This window comes from Paroedura picta, chromosome 8 (assembly GCF_049243985.1).
Source record: "Paroedura picta isolate Pp20150507F chromosome 8, Ppicta_v3.0, whole genome shotgun sequence".
Taxonomy (NCBI): Eukaryota; Metazoa; Chordata; class Lepidosauria; order Squamata; family Gekkonidae; genus Paroedura; species Paroedura picta.
The window spans coordinates 31,438,756-31,446,554 of NC_135376.1; the positions used below are offsets into that span (position 1 = coordinate 31,438,756).

The 7,799-nt window shown below is 43.6% G+C and overlaps 1 pseudogene; it reads left to right on the forward strand.

Moving 5' to 3' along the window:
* Positions 1-4,374: 4,374 nt before the first annotated feature.
* LOC143842609 (coiled-coil domain-containing protein 71 pseudogene) lies at positions 4,375-5,636 on the forward strand (annotated as a pseudogene).
* Positions 5,637-7,799: the final 2,163 nt, after the last annotated feature.

Sequence of the window (7,799 nt, forward strand, 5' to 3'; positions counted from 1 at the left end):
TCACATCAATTTTTTCTGCCACACAAACCAGTGCCATTAGCAGGCAGTTGAGTATGAAGTTTTCTACACTGGCAATAAAGCATCATAGCTAATAGAGTTAAGTGCAAAACGGCAAAGCTAGAAGCATGCATAGCAATACACTAATTAAGTTTTAGTCATGAATTAATTTTAAATACAACACTGAATTAATAAGAGCAATGAAGTACAGCTAGCTATGCTGTTTGCTTCATTGTTTGTTATTCCATATGTGTATGGAGATTAACACCAGAACACTACAAATTAAATATTTCCACTCTCTCAACCCTACCTGAATGTCATCACAGTTTGCAGAGCATTAATATTTTCTATCAGTCTGTGTATCTATTTAACCTTTCATGTGTTTACCTCTTCACCTGTCATGCTATGTGTCAAGTCCCCCTTGAGAAAAAACCCTCCAAGAATAGGCAGTGTATCTCTGTGTACGCTACAGAACCCACCACTCTGCTCTCCCCACCAAAGGGCATTCAACAAGTAAAAACATTATGTATAATGGTGAACTACCATGTGTTTATTTTTGCTTACAAACATAGTGATTATCATTGTAATTGCCAATGGTGTATGTGTTTCTTTATTTTAAGGTCTCCTATAGAAGGGCCTCTTGAGCCTCTTGTGGCCTCTTTTGAGCCTCTTGTGGCGCAGAGTGGTAAGGCAGCAGACATGCAGTCTGAAAGCTCTGCCCATGGGGCTGGGAGTTCAATCCCAGCAGCCGGCTCAAGGTTGACTCAGCCTTCCATCCTTTTGAGGTTGGTAAAATGAGTACCCAGCTTACTGGGGGGTAAACGGTAATGACTGGGGAAGGCACTGACAAACCACCCCATATTGAGTCTGCCATGAAAACGCTGGAGGGCGTCACCCCAAGGGTCAGACATGACCCGGTGCTTGCACAGGGGATACCTTTTTATAGAAGGGCAGTGAGTCTCTTAACATTTCAGGTACCTGTAGGATCCCAGTCAGCAGTGACGGGACTACACAGTGTTAAAGATGGAAGATAGGATGTGCCCTTATGTGAAATTTCCAATTCCAGCCCTTCCTTCAGTTTTTTACAGAAGAGTGAATTACAACCATTTAAGCCTTGGTTAGTAATTGGATGGGAGACCACCAAGGAAATCCATGGTCACTATGCAGAGGCAGATAATGGCAAAACATCTCTGTCTTGAAAATACCAAGTGACCACCATAAATTGGCTGTGACTTGATGGCACTTTCTGCTACCACTGAAGAACACTGCACTGTGGTGACTAAGCCTGTTCTCTTTCTCTGACAGCTGTAGTAGTTAGAGGAATAAGCATATTCCAAACAACTGCTTGTTTTACTTTGCCTTACAGAACTTGCTGGAAGCCACAGGTAATCAAACCTGCTCCTTTCTGCATTCTTGTATCTGAGAAAACATGAAATATGTTTATTATGCTGACAAATTTTCCCTTTCCTTTGTACCTGAATTTCAGGTATGGTCAATAGAACCTATCAAATCCCCCACACAAGTATGTAGTAAAACTTAAGTATTAGAATCTGCTTGTTAACCACAACCAGGGCACAAGGAGGAAAAACCCTAGATACTCACCACAGTCAGAAGGTTCAGGGTTCCTGTCCCAGGCTGCATGTTCATGGTCTACTTCGGACAGTAAAAAAAATTAAAATATTTTCCATGACTTGTAAGCAGAAGAAACGAGCCCTATGTTACAATTGTGTACTATGTTCAGAGATACGATACACAGGCCTCACCCATATCACTAGGCACCAATTCCTAAAGTGCCGGCATGCCTTCTTTAGAGCTAGATTAAACCCTTCTTCTTTAAACTAAATCTGAAGTAGAATAGAAATAATGGCCCATTATTACTAGAGTTGACTGAGCAAGCCTTGTGCATTATACTGTCTCTCTATGGCATGTAGAACTTTTCACCATTAATTTATCTTTTGCCGTTTGCCATTTCCCATTTGAGTCCTTCCCATCCATTGCTTTATCCCATTCAATTTCACCCAACATTTCTCACATTTTTATTGCTGACAGAGTAATTCATGTAGTTATGCATCTTTACTATGATGGAACATTTCTTCTCTAGAAGGAAAAAGTTTAACTTTTCTGCTATGAAATGCTTGGCCAAGTACTGATTATTATTTTTTTGTAGTAGTATCAAATATCCTTTACAATTCAGATTATTTCACTAAATGAGTTTGACTATATCTACATATCATGGCACATGTACATTACAATTATTGCAATAATTGTTTTTATGTTGGAAACCAACAGTTGAACTCATGTGTATAGTTAAAATCCAAATACACTTTTTAAATGTAGAATTTGGACATATAGGAGATCATTCAATGAGGCAAGTCCCACCTGTAGCCTAAAGGAGCACGACACATCCTGCCATGTCACCATTACAACTTCTGACTTCCATCTCCTTTCTGTGCTTGATTAACCAAGTGAGTTCTAATAAAATCTGCATGCTTTTGCATATGAACAAAGTAAATACATTAATGGAATAAGTTATCACAAAAATGCATTTTTTGTTTAGGTGATATGCAGGCATGTGTCACAGTGGTCACAGTGGTCACAGTTCTAAGGTATGAGTTCTTTACGGGAGCATGGTAACAACTTCTGCCTGAAAGCATTGTCTATATTGCTGGATCATAGTGCTGAGAAACTGTTTACCTAAAACATTCTGCAACAATGTTCATTTTGGCCAAATAATGGAAACAACCAAGTTTCTATCTAATAAAGGCTACAATATGTTTTTGACACCCCCGCCCCCCCCAAAAAGAGGCAAGCCACCAACATATAAAAAGTAGCCTTAAGGCTAAAATTAAAAAGTGAATTTTATGTGTAATCTAAACATATTTTTCTTTGGAAGCACTTATATGTGAAATCTTGTTATCTTTTCTAAGCTGCGGTTTCCTTTTTTAACATGCTCATCATCCAAGGAGACAAGGTGGACAGCAGCACAATGACAACAAAATACAAATTAATAATTTTGATATTATTAGAGTACACCTTCGCCGAGAATGGTATGTTGCATTCAGCTTCATTTGTTCCCTCCCTTTCCCCCCATTTCCCTTACTAACATTGCAACATTCTACATTTGCACCAGGAATTCCTTAAGCATATGTTTTTGCATTCGATATATAATAGGACACTCAGAAACATGAACATGTTATGTGTTATTTCTCCTCCAGTTAGGCCTTGAAACGTGCTGGCGGCTATTGCAGGCAGTGAATTTACTTTGAAGAGCCAAGATGCATCATTAAACACTAATTTTCTCTTTGAAACCAACTTTGAGAGTACCTGCCAAGTGTAAATCACTGCTGTAGTTTAAACTACCACTAAAGATCAGATTAGAAATCTAGGGACTCACCATGCTAACATTTGACACTCACAATATATGGATGTAAAACCCGAAGAATGTGCCACAGGAGACCATTATCAGGCTGAAGCAGAACATAAAAATATACAAGGATATCTCTGAGCTATGTTGATAACCCAGTTTATGGAATGTGCATTATGTCATGAACACTGACAGCTTTGACTAGATAGGAAAACACAAGCACCTTTCTGTGATTGCAGAGGGTGTCCAGATAGTCTTGGGTGACCTTGTCCAAAGACTACGATGCACTTCTGCTTCCAATTTTAGGTTGCAGTGCAACCTCACACTTAGTGAACTTCAAATTCCATGCAAATCAACCAGATTTTAGGGACTGGAACTAAGGAATTTTATTATAGAGAGTTTTGTGTGCTTCTTGCCCCATCTCATGAATGAAGATCTCGGCTTGTTTGTGTATAAAACAGTCTTCTGCACTATGACATTACTGATGCAGATATGCCATGCAGGAGAATCACAGCTCATGGAACAGGTCATATAAATACAATATAAATAAAAATATAAATATATAAATATATGAATGCAGCAAAATTTCCCCATAATTGCTTCATAAACTGAGACAATAAATCCTGAATTTAACTATCCCTTAGGGCTGATCCTGTGTTGAGCAGGGGGTTGGACTAGATGGCCTGTATGGCCCCTTCCAACTCTATGATTCTATGATTCTATCCCCAAATTACTTTGCTTGTGGATTATTTAAAAGGGTATCTCACACATAAGGGTTGGGAAAGTAGTTTACAAGTAGCAATATTCAGGGGGTTATTTATCTATCATCTGTCTGTCTGTCTGTCTGTCTGTCTGTCTGTCTGTCTGTCTGTCTGTCTGTCTGTCTGTCTATCTATCTATCTATCTATCTATCTATCTATCTATCTATCTATCTATCTATCTATCTATTGGCTCCACAGGCGGGTGGCCATGTTACAGCAGCAGGGACGGTGCAGTGGCTTTGGCTGGTTCCCGCAGCGGCCGGTTACCTGCCTTGGCTTCCAAGTGGTTTGGACCCATTAGAAGCTCCCGTAGCCTAATGCCATGAATGTTGCAGTGGACAATGTGGAAGAAAAAGCCGTCCATTCCTGGTCAAGGATCTCCTCTGCAGGACAGAAAGCATTGGAAGAAGCTCTCCAAGTGTTCAACCCCATGTCCAAGGACCTTTCTGATATAGAGACCCAGCTGGTAGCCTTTCTTCAGGGTCTCAGGGAGGAAGGCTACCAGCCCACCATTCTAAGGAGCAAAGATGTGTATGGGTACAGCTCATGCACAGCCAGCACACCCAACCACCAGGTGAAAGGCAGCTCCTAAGACGCTTCAAAAATAGTGACCCCTCTTTTGGACTCTGTTAAGGCTTCAGCCCGAAGCGCAGTAACAGTAGCAAAACTATCTGCCCCCCCTAGCAGGTATTACAGTAAGTTCTCCTAAAGATCCTCCTTCACCTTTATCCAAGAACAGCAATTCCACAAATCTCTTGTTGAATTTGTTGAAACGGACACGTTCAGGCACCTCAGAAGTCTCGACAGTGGGTTTTCCCGCTAACATGTACCCTGGTGTCTATCCAGCCATGAAGCTCTCTGTGGTCCTGGAAGCCTTGGTCCCACTGAAAGCCACAGCATCCTGCCTGGAGTCCAGATGCAAGCAAGGGCATCTGGGGATCTCTCCCTCAGACCTTAAACTCCTTAAGGCAGCTAACGCATCCAGGCAGCTTCCAGCAGCCAAGGCCACGAAAATGTCACCAGGCCAGCTGGACCCCAAAAGCTATAGGCACATAATAAAGAAAGTGCCAGATTCTGCTGCCCTGATTGCCACCCTTTTGAAAGGACCAAAGGGTGGGGTACTGAGGGAAAGCAACGCTTGTAAAGCCTCTGGAATCCTGAATGGCAGGATTTCTGGAAGCACCTCCCAGAGCTGCAGTGCAGGGGCCTCCAGAACTAAAGAGCCATCAGTGGCCAAAATGGACCAGAAAGCAAGTGGTAGTCAAGAGGAGACAGTTGGGCAGAAAAAGAAAAACGCTGAGGATGGGAAAGAGCTGTTGCACAGAAAGAAACCCAATTCCATTCCATCCTCCAGTCAACCAGAACTCGCTTCGAACACACTGAAATTCCGGACCATCAAGGTGGACAGCTCTTCAGATGATGAATTGAGAAGGAGGGCACAGAAGATCCTGAGGGTTAATCTCTCCCCGGTTATCAGAATCCAGCCTTTGCCGGGCTCTCACAGTGTCCCCTGAGTCAGCTCCAGTGAGGCTGCATGGTCACAGCAAGTGGATGGTCAGTCCGCCTTCCCAGCTCTTGAGCTCGGTGAAGATTTAGTGACATGTGTCTGCAGTCCTGGGGCACCTAGCCACAGCTTACCGGTTGGGGAAAGCTCTGCAGAGCTGCTGGATTATAGAACCATGTGTTCTATAACTATCTATCTATCTATCTATCTATCTATCTATCTATCTATCTATCTATCTATCTATCTATCTATCTATCTATCTATCTATCTATCTATCTATCTATCTATATTCTGCTGCATCTTTGGGAAATCAGGACAATCTATTAAAGTAAAAAAAGTTAATATGTAAATTCTGGCCAAAGAACTGGGGTATCCTATAATATGTAGTTCACTATTATGTAACAGAAAAAGGGGTTGGGTACCTCAATAAGAATGATATATTATTCCAACAGCAAAAGAAGGAACAATTCCATTTGACTCGCAAGAAGGCATTACTGGGCTGGAATAAGGCACAACATACAATTGTTGGGTATAAACAAGAACACAAGTTTAATTATAGGAGGGTTGGCACAACATGGGAGAGGGAACCTGACCTAGAAGTCAATGGACTGCACAATACCCCATGGAGTTCAGAGGTGCCCTGGGGATATGCACTGTTCTCCTACTGGTCTGCTACTAAGGGCTATTATGCACATTCCATAAACTAGGTTATCAACATAGCTCAGAGACCTCTGTGAGGGAGCCAAAAGGCACAAACCTCAGGGCACAAAGAACACAAACCTGGCAAAATGAGCACCTGGTTGCCCAGCAGGGTCAGCCACACTCATTTACGTGACACCGCTTATGGATGCCCCAAACCCCAGTGAGTCTGATCGCACACCAGACTCCCTGCCAACAGGCTTCAACCTATGCAAACCTGTATCCGTGATGAAATACTAACCATGAAACATCCACCTCAAACACTGCCAAAAGGTTGTTTCAACATCATCATAGGATGGGTGAGAGGGAAACTTCTCTGTGGTGTCCTGGGGAAGAGACTGGGACCCAGACACATGATTCCTTCATAGGCACTGCAGGTCCCACCTGCCTCTGATGACTCTATGCATGCTGTGTGCATGCAGCAGGCCTCTAGAGTGGTTGTGACTGCCTCCAGCCAGGCCTCCACAGCATCAACCGGCGGCTGCGGTGAGCCTTTGCTGCGCATTCCTGAGCTATGCAAAGTCCAATTGTGTTTTATTTATATCCCACTTTTCTTCCTGATTGGAGCTTTTTACATTACTTCAGCTCCTCTCCTTAATCCTCATAACAATTGTGTGAGGGTAGGTTGGGCTGACAGGCCCAAAGTCACCCCGCAGGGGACTCAAGTCATCCCTTGAACAAGGGATTTGATCCCAGTCATTCCAGGCCCTAACCTGACACTCTAAGCACTATGCCATCCCAGCCCTTTGCAGCTGTTTCCCGAGGGCCTATTATGCACGGCCACTGAAACAGCAGCATGGAGAACGAGGAGGAGGAAGAAGTGAAGCAAACCGATTATGCACGGGACGGAACGCAACGGCGGCAAAACCCAGAGTATCCGATTATGCACACGAATACTCTGGAGCCACTTCTGGTTGCACCCTAGTCCCGGGAAGCTCCACTTTGGCCTATTATGCACGGCCGCTGAAATGGTGGCATGGAGAACGAGGAGGAGGAAGAAGCGAAGCAAACCGATTATGCACGGGACGGAACACAACGGCGGCAAAACCCAGAGTATCCAATTATGCACTCAGATACTCCGGAGTCGCTTCTGGTTTCGCCCTGGTCCCAGGAAGCTCCACTTTCTTCCGCATCTTGCTAATGTGGCTTTTTCGGCGGCATATGTTGACTCTGCACCCGGTTGCCGCCTGCAGCGTGCATAATTGGTGATTTTAGCTGCCACCATTCCACCCCGAATGCAGACTTTCCACTCCGTGCATAATGGGCCTTTCTTCCGCATCTCACTAACGTGGCTTTTTCGGTGGCATACATTGACTCTGCACCCGGTTGCTGCCTGCAGCATGCATAATTGGTGATTTTAGCCGCCGCCATTCCACCCCGAATGCAGACATTCCACTCCGTGCATAATGGGCCATACAAACACCAATTTTCACTGGGACATGGGGCTGATGCTTGGCAATAGGAGGAACTTCTG